The sequence below is a fragment of the Elaeis guineensis genome, chromosome 13 (genome assembly GCF_000442705.2).
Source record: "Elaeis guineensis isolate ETL-2024a chromosome 13, EG11, whole genome shotgun sequence".
NCBI classification, from domain to species: Eukaryota; Viridiplantae; Streptophyta; class Magnoliopsida; order Arecales; family Arecaceae; genus Elaeis; species Elaeis guineensis.
The window spans coordinates 62,307,669-62,324,429 of NC_026005.2; the positions used below are offsets into that span (position 1 = coordinate 62,307,669).

Below are 16,761 nucleotides of genomic sequence, written 5' to 3' on the forward strand. Positions count from 1 at the left end.
CGCATGAACAGAACGCTTTGTGACAAAGCACGAAGCATGCTCTCACATTCAGATTTGGGAAAGGATTTCTGGGCTGAAGCAATTAATACAGCCTGTTTCTTGGTAAATTGATCTCCATCTACAGCTATTGAGTGTAAAACTCCTTTTGAGATCTGGTCCGGGTCACCTGCTGATTACTCTCAGTTGAGAGTATTTGGTTGTCCTGCTCATGCTCATGTGAGGGATGGTAAGCTTGAGCCGAGGGCAAAGAAATGCATATTTCTAGGGTATGCATCTGGAGTGAAAGGCTATAGGTTGTGGTGCAATGATATAAAGTCTCCAGGGTTAATAATCAGCAGGGATGTGACATTTAATGAGTCTGCTTTACTGGATGGTCAGAGAGAGAAATCAATATCAGAATCAGATCACGGTGTCAGAGAACAGGTGAAGCTTGAGGTTGATACTTCAGCAGTTCAGTTCAGTGATCCAGATGATGAGGTGCAGGATCCTGATCAAGAAGAGGATGCACCTGAACAACAGCAACAAGAGCCATATAGCATTGCAACTGGTAGGGAGAGAAGACAGATCAGACCTCCGCAGAGATATGCATATGCAGATCTAGTTGCGTATGCTTTATCAGTTGCTGAGATAGTTGATATGCATGAACCAAGTAATTATAGGGAAGCTATTTCTTGTTCAGATGCAGATCAATGGGTCGGTGCTATGGGTGAAGAAATTGAATCACTTCATAAGAATCAAACTTGGGAGCTTGTGACATTGCCTAAGGGACAGAAAGTAGTAGGCTGCAAGTGGGTTTTCAAGAAAAAGGAAGGCACTCCAAGGATAGAAGCACCTCGTTACAAGGCACGGTTGGTAGCTAAAGGCTTTACTCAGAGGGAGGGGATTGACTTCAATGAAGTGTTCTCTCCAGTTGTGAAGCACAGTTCCATCAGAGCCCTTCTTGCTATGGTTGCTCTTCATGATCTAGAGCTCGAGCAATTAGATGTGAAGACAGCATTTTTGCATGGTGAGTTGGAAGAGCAAATTTATATGAGTCAGCCTGAAGGATTTGTCATTCTAGGTTTATGTTTGCTTGCTTAAGAAATCTTTATATGGTTTGAAACAGTCTCCTAGGCAGTGGTACAAAAGATTTGATACATTCATGATTTGTAATGGCTTTATCCGTAGCTCATATGATAGTTGTGTGTATCACAGAAAGCTTTCAGATGATTCCTTTATCTATTTGCTGTTGTATGTAGATGACATGCTTATTGCTGCTAAAAGCATGTCACAAGTTAATATACTGAAAAAGCAGTTGAGTGATGAGTTTGAGATGAAGGATTTGGGTGCTGCAAAGAAGATTTTGGGAATAGAGATTATCCGGGACAGAAGTGTTGGAAAGCTTTTCTTGTCTCAGCAGACTTATGTTGAGAAAGTGCTTCAGCGTTTCAACATGAATAATTCTAAGCCTGTAACTGTTCCGTTTGCTGCCCATTTCAAGTTATCTGCAGATATGTCACCTAAAACAAATGAAGAGATGGAACACATGTCCAGTGTTCCTTATTCTAGTGCCGTGGGTAGTATCATGTATGCTATGGTTTGCACTCGACCTGACATTTCACATGCAGTCAGTGTTGTGAGTAGACACATGGCGTGTCCTGGGAGAGAGCACTGGCAAGCAGTGAAATGGATTTTAAGATATTTAAAGGGTACTACAGATGTTGGTCTGATATTCGATAGGGCCAAGATGAGTGATTCAGTTGTTGGCTATGTGGATTCAGATTTTGCAGGAGACTTAGACAAGAGGAGATCTCTGACAGGTTATTTGTTTACTCTTTCTGGTAGTGTTATCAGTTGGAAGGCAACATTGCAAACTACAGTTGCATTGTCTACCACAGAAGCTGAATATATGGCTCTAGCAGAAGCAGTAAAAGAAGCTATATGGTTACAGAGTTTGGTGAGTGATCTTGGATTGATGCAGAACAAGTCAACTGTGTTTTGTGACAGTCAGAGTGCCATTCATTTTACAAAGAACCAGATGTACCATGAGCGAACGAAACACATTGATATTAGATATCACTTCATTCGGGACATTGTATCACAAGGTACTATAGTTGTGCAGAAAGTTTCTACACATGATAATCCGGCAGATATAATGACCAAGACAGTTCCAGTTAGCAAGTTTTGGCATTGTCTAGACTCAGTTGGTGTTTGTAGTGCTCAGTAGTGCCCTTGTGAGGGCATTTGGCAAGACAGAGTATTAAGATAATTTTGTTGATGATAGTGAAAATTTAAGCCAAGGGGAAGAATTGTTAATGTGGCTTGAATTTTGGATATCTTTTATGGGCTCGAACTATGACCCAATCTGAAAAGCCCGCGTTGCGACCTGAATGAAATATTTTGGGAGGTCTGTGGTGGTAACGGAGGGCATGGGCCGATAGACCCATGCTCGAAGCCCACCAGTGACCTCATTGGGGGGTGCGGGGGGCAAAGCCCCCTGCGGTACGGACCAGTATAAATATTATATTTTCTGCCAATCTCGGCAGTTTTGTGAGAGAGGTTTGGAAAATCAAATTGTGGCTAGGGTTTGGAGAGTTTTTGAGTGATTGTATCTCTCTTTTCATCATAGTAGAATTTTTTTCTCGTGTCTTGCCTGTGGACGTAGGCTTTTCAGCCGAACAACGTAAATTCTGTGTTTATTTTTTCTTCTCTTCTCTATTTTGTGTGATTGTACGAATCTGTATGTGCCCTATATTTGTGCTTGCTATAACAGATAGATAGTTGCGAATCTATGGACAAACAGCAAAGTGATTTCGATTGGGAACAAAAGGAAAGCATGAGATTAAGCATGAACAGAACAAAGGTCACGCGAATTCGAGAGCACACGCTGCGGCGGAGGTGTTCTTGAGGGATCCCGTAGACGATCCCAATCTCATCGGGCTTGAGCTCCACAAGGGAATCAGAAGCGACCAATCTCGATTGCCAGAGTTGAGAGGTGCGGGCGAGGAGTAGGCGAGCTAACGAGAGGTTCTTCCGTTGCAGCAACGCGGCCATCTCTCTTCTGCCTCAACGCCGGAAAGAAAGCGGATGTGGGGTTTGGCCGTCTTCCCGGAGTTTGGCAATCTCACATATGGGGAACAATCTGCATTTTGAGTACTCTTAAAAGTAAATAATCTAGATTTCAATCGTTTGCAGGAGAGAAACCTCCTCCCCTTCTCGTAAATTCATTCAAATTTCAGAAAATTCAGAAAGAAATAGTACCCCTGTCCGAAACCTAGTCGTTTGATTAACATCATGTTTGGATTGCACGCACACGGAAGTTCGTTAAGGGTAAGGAAGAAGATGGTAAAAAATAAATTTTTTGGTAAAACTTTTTTAAAGACCAGGATTCTCTAAGTCCCCCATTCATTTACTCAATTTTTTATATTTTTAAATTAAAATATAATAAAAAAATTATATTTAATTTTTATTTTTTTATTTATTTTTAATAAAATTTTAAAATTATAACTGAATCTATCTTAACCGCTCCTTTGCTTTTCACACAACTCAAAAATCCTAGTCATCCCTTCGTTCGCAGATCACTCTTCATGCAAATCCGAATATCACAATTTTTGGAAGATAAATTTCAGTGATAGAGATTCAAAACCTGTCAATGTGACGGTAATCTTTCAACAGATCTAGATTTTTTTTATGTAGAGATGTAAAAAATATTTTTTTAAAAAATTAATATTTTATTTTATTTAAAATATTTTTGACTTCCTATTTCTTTTTTTCTCAAGTTGATTTTTTTCTGTAATCATTTGGTAACATTTCAATGATGTTGATATGATGATAACATTTGCTAAAAAAAAAATATTGATTAAGAAAAAATCATACTACAATTATCTAATCAATGATAATAATTTTTTGAAAATTATATAAGCTTATATAAGCTTGTTGGATTCCCCCACCAATTTTCTTTTTTATATTAGTTGCAACTGTTCTCCTTTTTAAAAAAAATCCTTTCAATACTTTTTTTTTAGTAGGCTTTTGTATTTGATGATAATTAGGCCTTCGTTCACGGTCTCCTTTGTTGCTTTCATTTGTATTTATTTATTCTATTTTGATTTTTTTCTATTTTTTGTCAAGAATTTCATGTTTTTATCAATTTGCCCTTGTGAGTTGCTTTAGGGAAAAAAATAATTCATATAGCTATAAATACTTTTTTCATTTGTTTGCACATTTAGCATAGACATTGCTGTTCTTCATTGCACTATCCAACAAGAAATTACTTGACAAAGAACTAGCATAATAAAAGTTTAAATATTAGCAAGGAGGTTAGTTTCTCTGTCTATGGATGACATCTAGTTCGACAATTTTCAATTTAACTTGAATATTGTTCTTGTTTGTGTTATTTGCTGGGTACATATTGAAGGAGAAATTGTTTTCCCCTCTCCTTATCTGAGTTACTTTTCGAAGTTACAGTTTTGTTTACTCTTATTATGAAAATATTATAGTCTAATGGATGTTGAATTTGATTCTCTAGAACTTCCTCAGCAAGTTTAAGTTTGATAGTAATATGAATGTCTAATGGTATTTTGTCTGAAATACATTGTACAGCTTTCGATGGAAGTCATTTTTATTTTCATGTGACTTTATGATAACTAATAGCAGACTAATAATGAAAATTTAATTACTAACATCAAGCAATAGTTCTATACCTTCTGTAAGTGTACAAACTTTCCTTTAATACCTTAATTGAGTGAAAACAAGTGAAGATATGAAAGTTGTCATCATATTTTGATGTTTAAAGGTATAATTAATCTTCTGATTAAGCTTAGTTGGGGGGGGGGGGTGCTATTATTCATATGACATGAATATAAGAACATAGACTTGACAAATTGGTCTTGTTTATATTGTTACGTTTATTCTCTTATGATTGCCCTTTACTTGCTATAGGTTTATTTCATGGTGGATTCTTTATAACATGACTTATATCAATGATGATGAGCTTTTTAATTTACAATAATTGCATCGTATGACCGCGGCATAAGTTGTTTGTGTAGTTGTTTATTGGTGGTTCTTATGCCGAAGGCTTAAAAAAAAGCGACTTGAAATTTTTAGAGAAGTTATGGAGAAAAGAGATATAGATCGATAATTATTACTTGCTGATCTTGCTAATGATGTTAAATGTCATAATACTTGTTAAATAGGAACAATAGCCTTTCATCAATTATGTCACATTTTAATATCAGAGGGTGATCTTTGACTTACACGATGAGTGACTGTAGAAGAACATGTTGCTATGTTTCTTATGCTAATGGGGCACAAACTCAAGAATCGCCTAGTACAATTCCTGTTTAATCGATCTGGGGAGACAATTAGCTGCCATTTCTATACTGTTTTAAAGGCTATCATAGAACTAGAAGAAAAATTCCTACAGCAACCCAATGGATCTCAAGTCCCTGCAGAAATACTTAATAGCTCTCGGTTCTTTCTTTTTTTTAAGGTGAAAGATATACTCTGAACTATAAGTTATTTTATAATATATATATTATATCTCATCAAGTAACAAAGTTTTAATATCACGATTATATTGGTACAATTGATGGAACACATGTTTATGCAAAAGTTTCCCCTACAGTTGCTCCTAGGTATCCGGATAGGAAGGATTATTCTACCCAAAATATTTTGACTGTTTATACTTTTAATCTCAAATTTATCTATGTTTTGCCTGGATGGGAAGGGACTGTATCTGACTCTAGTGATAATACTCAGTGAACGATATATTCACTACGTTAGCATATGACAACATTCTTCAAGGGATGCAGACAAATTTTCAGATAAAAAATTTGATAAGAAAAAATTGAAAAATCATATCAAATATGTCAAAAAGAAGTTCGCTCCAACGTGGAACTTCTTTAAGGGTGGTTTGAGTGGTTTTACTTGAAATCCAGAGACTGAAATATTTGATGCTGAAAAAGAAGTTTGGGATGCACTGATTCAGGTATATCTATTAACTTCAAGAATTAAACTTTTTTTGAAACTCTTTTCTCGCATTCAAATTATCTTACTAAAGTTATTTATTATTTTATAGAGTAATCCTGAGGTTCAAGAATGGAGGAACAAGTCATTTTCCAACTATGATAAGCTATGCGTGCTTTATGAAGCTGATAAAGCGACTGGTGAGCAAGCTGAGACAGCTTCTGAGATGAGGGAGAGATTAAGAAGGAAAGGTAATATGAATACTATAGATGATATAGATTACATAGTATCAATAAATCAAGCATAGATTCATGAGGATGATGGAAATGGTAACGATGGAAATTATGGAGATAGAACTGGTGATGACATACAGAATGTGAATAGTTCTCCTTTAGACTCTTTTTCCTTTTCGCCTGATACATACTCCCAACGATCTGATGTATCCTCTAAAAAAGCTAAGAAAAAAGCTAAGATAGATGAAGTTGAAATTTTGAGGGATGGGCTTAAGAGTGTTGCAGATGTTATTGAAGCATCAACAAGAAAATATCGGCTTCTTATCAAAGAAGATGAGATTGCTGCTCTAGTTCTTGAGCTAGGCATTGAGAACAGTCTTTTTGACGAATGCTATCTCTTTCTTATAGATAATCCAGATAAGTTGAGAGTATTGCTTGGATAACCAATGGTAAGGCGTAAAAGTTTTTTGATCCGAATGGTTTTCGATGCCAATCTCCCTTATCCATCTACTTTTTCCTCTCCACCTAACTTTTAGTTTTTGGACTTGGTGTTGGCATATGATAATATTTTGTTGGATTGTGGTATGTGTAGTGATGACATTTCTATGTTATGATATTATGGTTTGTAGTGATGATATTTCACTTTTATTTTATTGAATTGGTGTAGTGATGACATTTCTATGATAATATGGTGATATTATGGTTTGTGATAATGAATGATTTTTCTATATTGACATGTGGTATTGTGATACTTTTGGTATGAGATTATACCCTTTTGCTATGAACGCCAATTTATTCAGGATGTGTAGTTATATGGTATGTTGTGATTAATATATGTAGCTATCAACGTTATGTATTTGCTTTCTTTTTTATATATATTGTAACACATGAGTATTGCTTATATACTTTATAAATTAATATAGCCACTTTGTAGGTTAAAATATCATGTCTGAGAGTATTAGGTCAAATTATTGTTCAAGTTACTAGTCAACCCAAGGCCATCGATTAGCTAATCTATAATGAGTTTGTTAATGAAAATTTCACATTCCTTTGGATCTGTTCATAGCCTACCTACAATGTAGAAGGTATCTAAAGGCTGGGTTATGTTGGCTAAAATATTTGAGTACAGAAGAAAATGCTATGGGAACATCAATCTATCTAGAAATTTATTTTTTTTAGTTAAATTATCTAAAAAATTATATATTAATTTTTTTTATTTAACCTAGATATGGGAACAAATATCTCAAGGAACTAATATTTTAGGATATATATAAATATTATTCATGAAAGTCACTATAAGCAAATTTTCTTCTTTAGTATAATAGCAAAATCAAAGAAATAGCCACTGATATACAAATTTGAATGATGATGATCCAGAACGGTCATCAAACTTGATATAGATTATTTTAGCCATTATAGATGAAGTTGGATATGATGCAGGAGTGAAATTCATCATATTAGAAAGTTGAGTTATGAATAAAAAAAAAAGAACGGATATTTCAAAAAGCTAAAATCATTCTCGAATAGATTCATATGAATACCAAAAAAAAGAATCAAAGAGAGCAGATTTGAGAAGCATATTTGTCAAAAGAAATAGATATTTGTCAAAATATCACAAATATTAAATAGTACATCTATTAATGAGAAAAGACATATTTGTTAAAATATATATAAAAGTTCTTCTACCCCTCCCTTAACCCCTCTATCCAAATAAGAATAAGGTATGTATCCTTTTTTATCCTTTCACTCTCTTTCCAAACAAGGGTTCGTTAATTCTCTTATCCTCCTCTCCCTTCCCCTCCATTACCCTCCTCTCTCCTCCCCTTATGAACTCTCATGTACCCTCAATCCAAATAAAGCGTAAGTGGAGTTTTGAAGTTTAAATAGTATTTCCCAAGCAGATGTAGGTGAGAAAAGTCATAGATATTAATTTTTGGATTTTTTACAAATAGCCACCCTCGAAATGCTTATTTTTCAATTTTAGACCCCTTTTCTTCGTATTTGCAACCCACCCCCACCCCCCCCCCCTCCACTTATCTATATAATGTGCAAATTACCCCTCTGGTTAATTCAGACACCAACAGAAGGTATCTTTTTAGAATATTTGGGTAAATGGCCGTTATTTTCCTGCCATTGTAAATTTATGACTATTCTGTCCTTTTGTAAATTGACCCCTACAGCTTAGACAACTTAGATAGATCAAGCACTGCCATTTGGTTATCCTCTTCTATAGATTTAAACCCATATTCCTAAGGAAAGAGAGCCCAAGGAGGTCATCAAATATTCGACACGTCGCTAGAAGAAATCACCGAATATTAGATTGATCAGATGCAGACATGAGTACAACGGTAAGGGTATTTGTGTTTCAGATGATCTGAATGTCCCAATCATCACTTGTCTTTCATTTTGAGGGATTTAGCATAGAGTTCATCCTGGGCTGGTGCTTCTAACGTGAGATCTAACGTGAGATGTCCATATAGAAAGGGGGCATGTGTAATTAGACTATCTCAGACTATCAAAAATTTTAATAAAAGATTCTAAGACAAATTATATTTTTAGTCCTTAAACTATATCGCATTTTTTTAAATGGTCCCTAAACTATAAAACCATAACTTTTGGTCCCTGATCTGTTCTGGTCATCTTAATGTTATCCTTTAATCGATTTTCGATGACTTTCTCTCATCGATTTAGTTATTTCTTGCAAAATCGATGCTTATGTGGTCATTTTTCGAAGATGTGACACTGACTCACTTACATGGCAAAATAGTTTGCCCTATTTTTTATCGTTCCCCAATGAAACCCTTCTTTCATTTGGTGTGAGTGAAACCCTATCCCTCCTAAATCTTCTTGATCATCTGTTGGTGCAAGGGATCTTCTCTAATCATCCTCCCAAAATCCGAATTTTCCAATCTTCTTCCCTATTTCTCATCTACGGTCGGCATTCTGCTACAACATTCACCATGGATAGAAGCAAAAATATTGGGTCTTGTGCCTCATACTAATCTAGGGCTTCGAACAGTGACAGAGCTAGGTTTTGCCTTTTTGGGCAATGCGCTCAGATAAGGACTTCATGGATAAGAAGAAATTCAAATCGAAGGTTCTTTGGTTGTCCACATAGGTATGGGTTCTCTTTAGCCCTAATTCCATTTTTTCATCTTTTTGATTTAAAAAAATTGCCTCTGTATAGGGGAAGATGTCACGCTGTGATTATTTCAAATGGTATAATGAGGAGATCTATCCCCATGGAAAGGTGGTGATTAATCGACTCCAGGAGGAAGTAGATGCGATGGAGGAGGAAGTCGGATGCTTTTGCCGCAAACAGAGGATGTATCAGCTGATTATTTTGCTATCTTCATTGGTTGTTGGTGTATTGCTTTTGAAGAACCAGCAGTAGAAGCCGAGTTTGGAAAATGCTGTCATTTTGTAACGTATTTTGGTAGTCAGAACTTATTAGTGATGCAGGTATATGGATATAAGTTGGGATTCTAATACAAATGAATGAAACCCTTTTTGTTATATTATTGTATCAGAACTTATCTTCTTTATTTCTCTGATTGTTTCTGAATGCTGTAAACTTGTAAGCAGATATCTCTGTAGAACCATCAAAAATCACAGTAAGAATAAGCTGACCTATTTAGATCATCAAATGTACTAAAACTTCGAGGACTAAATGAAAATACTTCGAATAGTATGATGACTCATGAGATAACTACCATCTAATAGGCTTACGATTATAATTCATTAAAACCTTAGTCTGTTATATACATAGAAGTAGGGCCACATCACAATCTGTATGGAATGAATCATAGAAGAAAATGAAATATCTTGGTGGACCAAATGAAAAATGTTTACATAGTTCAAGGACTAACTGATATTATATTATCTACAGACCACCCAATGTATTAACAATAATAATTTATGAAAAAGTAACCTGTATGTGCACAGAATATGGATGTTAAAAATTGTCAGCCATAGCACAAACTTTTATATATAATATCATTCATTTCTAAACAACTATATTGGAATAAAAGACCTTAGTTAATAAATTAAGTCCTTACACAAAAGACCATTGAACCGGTATGGACCACCAATTACAATTATTTTAAAGTAACTCATAGTGAATAAGTCCCAAAATAAATATTGTAGACATCTATCAAGAGATCATATACTTGTACTTGAAGTAGGTCCAGATCTACCCCTCACAACTCTCCCAGATGGAATAAATCTACCCCTCCCATCCCTAACTTTACCCCTTCCAATAGATATGCCTCTTCTAATAGTGAAAGATGACTATGAGGCATCTCTCACAGAAGCTGAAGTCCTCTCTGCAGTAGATCCACCCCTCTCAGCAGTAGATCCAATCCTTTTAATAGAAGATGCAGCCCTCCGAACAGCTGATCTAGCCCTTCCAATAGAGGCTGCAGCCCTCCCAACAGTAGATCCAGCTCCAGCAATAGCAGATCCAGCTCTAGCAGATGCAAATCTAGCTCTATCAACAATAAAACCAGCCCTTCCAGTAGCACCTATAGATCCAGCTCTATCTACTACCCATCTGCCAACAGTTTTTTTCAGTACGACCCCTTCCGACATCATGAACACGGCCTTCTGTAGCAGCACCACCTACTTATGCTGTCTCATTTACAGCGGATGCAATTTTCTTTAAGGTAGCATGATCAAATAGTTAGTACTAAATTTAATATGGTAAATTAAATATTAAATGGTTATTAACATACCTGTGTGCCATGATGTTGTGATGCAAATCTGAATCCCATGAATTCCCTGCTGCTCCTCTGCTCTTGACTGCCTTCGCTTCCATGTGTTGTAGCAGAGATACCAGTGGTTCATTACCTCTATCTTGGATTACCTCCCACTTGCTGCCCTCTGCATGTCCTTAAATTAAGTCCTATCAAATGACATTTCCCACATCTTATTGTTGTACCTGTCTTTTTTAATCTATCTTGAGTTTCATTTGTATCTCTTCTCTATTTTCTTTTTGGCCTACTAGGTGACCTTCTTATTACTTGAGATAATGTAGGGACTAAGTCTTAGGCCACATGTTCTGACCGTTAAGTGGTTGGAGAAAATGAGAATAGGTTCACAGATATGTTTCCTTATGAAAGTAAGAATGCACAAACTCTTTAGGCTTCTTTTTTAAAAAATAGATACACTGTATGGCATGGACACAAGATATATCAGTCAACTGCCACCTGAAACAGCTACATTCATACTTATCTAAATACACAACATATTGATTAACACCTTGTTCGACTTCATATCTGCTGTCACCAGCCCATGTAGCAAGATAGTACCGTGAGACTTCTTTATTCTTCTCTAATTTCTTCATGATCTTAGGATAGATTGGATAATCATGTTTCAGCATTAGTTTCCTCTTTCTAATTGTCCTTGTCATCATGGTCCTGCACATCATCTCAAGCATTTGTACAATAGGTTCATCCCTTGACTGTAGTATGAAAGAATTGAATGTCTCAGATAAATTATTTTGGAGCATATCACACTTTGGCCAAATCTTAAATGCATATCTGGATTAGAATGTGGTAGGAACAGCCATCAGCTATTAGTATATAGCAGGATCAATTTGTTCCATCACACTTGTAGCCCTTGCTGCATTCCAAAGGGCATCCTTCAATATCAAACCCTTAAATTTTGCCTTGAAGTTGGCAAATAAATGCCGAACACAAATCTATGATCGACCCCAGAGAATAGATCATCAAATGTAGGCAATAAGCTTTGCCATGATCGTGAAACATTATTACCATACTAATACAAAACATGATTACCACACTAATATGAAGTATGATTAGCATCTGGTATAGAATGATAGCATGGTAAGTCCTAGATGTACCTTCTGCTGGTCATAAATGAATGTCCAGCCTCTGTCCCTATATTGAGCCAATATCAAGCTAAAGAAGCTTCAAGAACCAACTCCAACTATCTTTTGATTTAAATTCAACAACAGCCCAAGCAATTGGGTACATACTGTCATTTCCATTAATCCCAACTGCAGCCATTAATTATCTCAAACATGGCTCTTTGAGGTGACAAGTATCTAAGGCAATTATAGACCTGCAGCCATCTAAATAATCCTATTTAAGAGCAGTAAAGCAGACATAAAATCACTTGAAGATTGGTTCACCACCCAGGTCTTGTGTATCAACAAGCATCTTTACCGTACTATCATCATTTGTCCTTCTAATCTCCTCGACATAATCCCACAACCTGTTATAATGCTTTGTAATAGATCCCTGTATAATCTCCATCACCTTCCTCTTTGCCCAGTATGCTTGAGATTTTGATATTTGTGCATTGAAATCTTACCTAACCTGGTTCACCACCTCACTGGGCTTCCAAGATGGCTGACTCCTGAACTTTTCCAAGTACTTATTAGTTAGGAAAGTAGATTTCATGTTTCTGTTCCATACCTCTCTAAAGCAAGTGTATTCACCACAATAGGATTTAATCTGTATTGCTAAACCACCCTCCATCAATGAAGCATACAATTTTCAGTTGCAATTCTCCTAACATATAGCTCTCATCCTAACCTTGTCATTTTTCACTAACCTCACATTATGTCCCCCAGTTATTGCATGCTCTCTTATTGCTCTTTTAAGCAGGTTAAAACTCTTAAATTTCACGCCCAACTTAAATTGCACATTCACCATATCAGTTTCCTCATTGAATACATCCAAAGTAGGTCTACGCTCTTCTTCAGATGAATCCCATGAAACCAATTCCTTAGACTCTGCATATTCTAAGGAAACATCCTGCTAGTTTTCACATTTTTCAGCCCTTGGTTCACCTCTTTCAGCCCTTGCTTCACCTCCTTCAGCCTTTGGTTCAGTTGATTGCCCTGCAGCACATTCTCCAACCTCTTCTACTGAACTTCCAGCATAATCACTATCTTGTAGATCATTTAAGTTAATACTTCTTTCAGCTGAACTTTCACTACCTTCACTGTCTTGCTCACTACCTTGCTCACTGTCTTTCCCAATATCTTTGCTAGGTCTATGAATGGGTACATACTCTATATTTAGCAAAGGCTCTGCAATTGAACAAGGCTGTAGTTTATCCTGCTACTCTGGTTCCGACTCCAGCATAGCTCCTTGATGACCATTGTCACCTTCATCTCCATATTCCACATAAACATGTATCATCCTATCTACCAAAATATCTGAAATCCTATCTAACATATCTTGATCTCCAAAGATAAATTTCAAACCATTGTTTAGGTCTTTTCCTGGCTTGACATAGTAAAATTGAGTGTTGGAAACCTAAATATCCTCTAACATGCCCTCCAACTCCGAAATAGATATTCTATCAGGATTGATACTATCATATATAGAAATTTGCCCCCCAACATATTTATTTTAGGCCTGAATATGAACTTGCCACCATAATAAAATATGATAGAAAAAAAAATCGACAGCCATATTTAAATCCTAGGGCGCAACTACAGACAAATGAAACCATTATTTAGCAAGGCATCAAGATTATTTTGAATATGCAGTATCACTTATTCGTTAAATATAAGCAACACAATAAAAACCTCTACCAAATCTCTTCCAAACCAATCTTAGCATTTGACCTAAAGCACAACCAGTAACAAACACCCTATGGCACAACTAATGACAAATAAAGGCAAGCACCTTCATGGTTTTTAGAAAGCCAAGCACAAACATGCATCCTATAAGCCCAAAATAACACGGATACAAACCTTCATTTGATGCAAAAAGGTAGATCAGCAAGAATTCCCACAAACCTAGAGTGAGTACCAGATTTGGGCGGAAGAAAAAGACTAACGAGGATTCCCACAATACATAGACCGACATCCGATTCGAAAAAAGATGGCGATGATCGACGGTCTTCTTCGAAAAGGAGAAGAATAATTTTTGACAAGAAGAGAGAACTAGAGGAGTGGTCCTGAAAAATTAGGATAGAGGTGAAAAAAATTGCTTGAAGAAGGAAGCAGCACCGTCTCTTGGGAAGGAAACCGAATTGGCACCAGATGCCACATCATCACTTTTTTTAAATAACTTATTTTTAGTTCAACATCGATGCCGCCTATTCAAGTTAAACTAGACATATGTGCACTGGTAATGTCAAATAGAATTTTTGGTGAGAGAAAGTCATCGAAAATGGGAAGAAAGGTGACATTAAAATGGTTCAAAAATTTTGAGGATCAAAAATTACGATTTATAGCTTAGAAATCATTTAAAAAAATACGATATAGTTTAAGGACTAAAAACATAATTTGCCTAAGATTCTATTCATACCTTGAAAGAGTAGTATGAAGATAAACTGTTATGCCTGTACATATTAGCTTAGATAGCAATTGGCATATTAACAATTTTGTTTGTTAATTTCAAAGCAATAAATGTAATTATTTTGTTTGGTGTGATGAGATCAACTGTCAATCGGTGGATCCGAAATACCAAACCAATAGAGTCAAGTGGAAAATGGATAAACTTGAAAAATAAATTAAATGGTTAAGTCGATGTGTTATTATAGTGTTAGTAATTTTCGTTGTTAAAATATATAAGTATTAAAGAGTCTCAGCAATATAGTCTTGTGTCAGCATTATAGTCTTGGTTATAATGTAGAGAATATTTGTTATATTTTAATATCATGTTCATGTAATTATACAGTTTGAATTAAGCAGCCAGAGCTTGAATTGAAAAGCTTGTATCTAAGTTTTTTAATTTCATGTAATCTGACTATTTGAAGAAATGAGATGTATATTCATTCAGCAGTGTTTAATGTCACCTTCATTTCATCAAACAGAATTTAAATTGAGAAGCTGCATGTATCTATGTTTCTTCCAGTTTATGTAGTCTGACTGTTTGAAGAAATGGAGAGCATATTCATTCAGAGAATGTAAAGAAATGGATAGTTTATACAAGCCAATATAACCTAGAGATACAATCCAATCTTCACCCCAAGAATTTACATCCAACTTTATGTAGGAACCAGATCTAGGATTTCAGGGTTAGATCTTGAAACTTTTTCAAGATCAGGCAGCGGAAGACTAAAATAAATTAAAATTTATTTTTTAAAACTAGAGAATCTCTAGATCTAAGATCCTATTACATGATTATTACATAGCATTAAATCAAAAATTAAAATATATAGAGCATGAACTACATGTTGATCATATCAATATGTTTCTATACTACATCTAATGTATGTATTAAACAATAGATCAGATCTATTACCATGCAAGTTAGACGTTCTAATCTTATTGATCCGGATTTGAGGATGATGTTGCAAACCGCACACGCATCCAGTCTCTAGGAGTCGTCCACACAAGCCCACGAATCTCGATCAGAAGTCCTGCTCCAGAAAATTAGCACAGTATGCTAATACTGCACTGATCCTTCTTCGATGGTTGATCAGGTACCTCCTTCTTCTTGATTTGGACTCTTCCAAAGATGAAAAGTAGGAGGAGGAGTTTCAAATCTGAGACGCTTTCAGAAAACTCAAGATGGAGGAAGGGAAGAGATGAAACTAACAACTCTAGAAGAAGACCCTCTTCTTCTTCTCTTTACTCTCTCCTAGACACCCTGTCTTGTGTCTATTATATCTCCACGATCCAAAGATTTTTCTCTCTGATTTTTTGGATGCCCCAAAGGTCTCTCAAATCTCTATGTTCTTCAAAAATTTCATGAAGAAATTAGTTTTATAGAGAGAGATATGATAGAGTCCTTGTCTAGGTCAAATACCTAGTCAAGGCTTATCCAAACATGGTAAGATAAGGGGCACTCAACTCTTGGGCTCCTCCTCCTTATTTTCGTGCATGGATCACTAGCAAAGGGTACACAATGTGTGCCCTAAAAGCTATGAAAATTACAAAAAAAAATTGGATAAATTTGGTGCAAAAAAGAAAGAGTTTTGGATTTCTAAAACTATATCTTATAGAATTTGAAATCCAAACTTATTCCTACTTTGATTTGATCCACAACCACTTTCCATGTATGAAAGAAGAGAGGAAGCCTTTTGGATGTGGGAAAGACCTGGGAGAGGGCTTTTGTCACACAAAACAAGAGGGGATTGGCATGGATTAAGAGAGAGGGCGTGGGGGGGCCTTATGTGGCGCAAGGTGGAATCCTAGTCTTACTAGGATTCTATCTTATGACTTATTTTAATTTGGTTTCTCAAACCAAATCAAATCAAAATTAGATCAACCCAATTAAAATAGATCTTAACTCAATTAAGAACCTAATTTAATCAGATTAAATTAGATTTAAATCTGATTTAATTTTTTATCAAATTAGAAATTAGGTTGATCCAAGTCCTAATTGAACTAGGACTAGTTTTTTCTTGCACTTGGCTTATCCAATAAATTAATTGGACTTGATCCAATCAAGTCCAAACCAAATCTAATTAAATCATATTCAATTAGACTTAATTTCAGCCTATTAGCTTAATCAAATTAGATCAATTAGCAATCGAATTGCTAATCGATCCTCCTGCAACACTTGCACTAGGTTAAATGTCAATCGTATTGATCATTTAACCCTAGAACAATTCTTAATCGTTGATCAACGATCCGATCGGATCATGAACTCTA

General features: G+C 35.7%; 1 non-coding gene across 1 annotated transcript; it reads left to right on the forward strand.

Annotated features, from left to right (window-relative positions):
- The first annotated feature begins 3,797 nt into the window (after positions 1 to 3,797).
- On the forward strand, positions 3,798 to 3,874 carry LOC114912716 (small nucleolar RNA Z155). Its single transcript, XR_003798512.1, has one exon. It is a non-coding gene; the product is annotated as a small nucleolar RNA Z155 (small nucleolar RNA).
- The last annotated feature ends 12,887 nt before the right edge of the window (positions 3,875 to 16,761 follow it).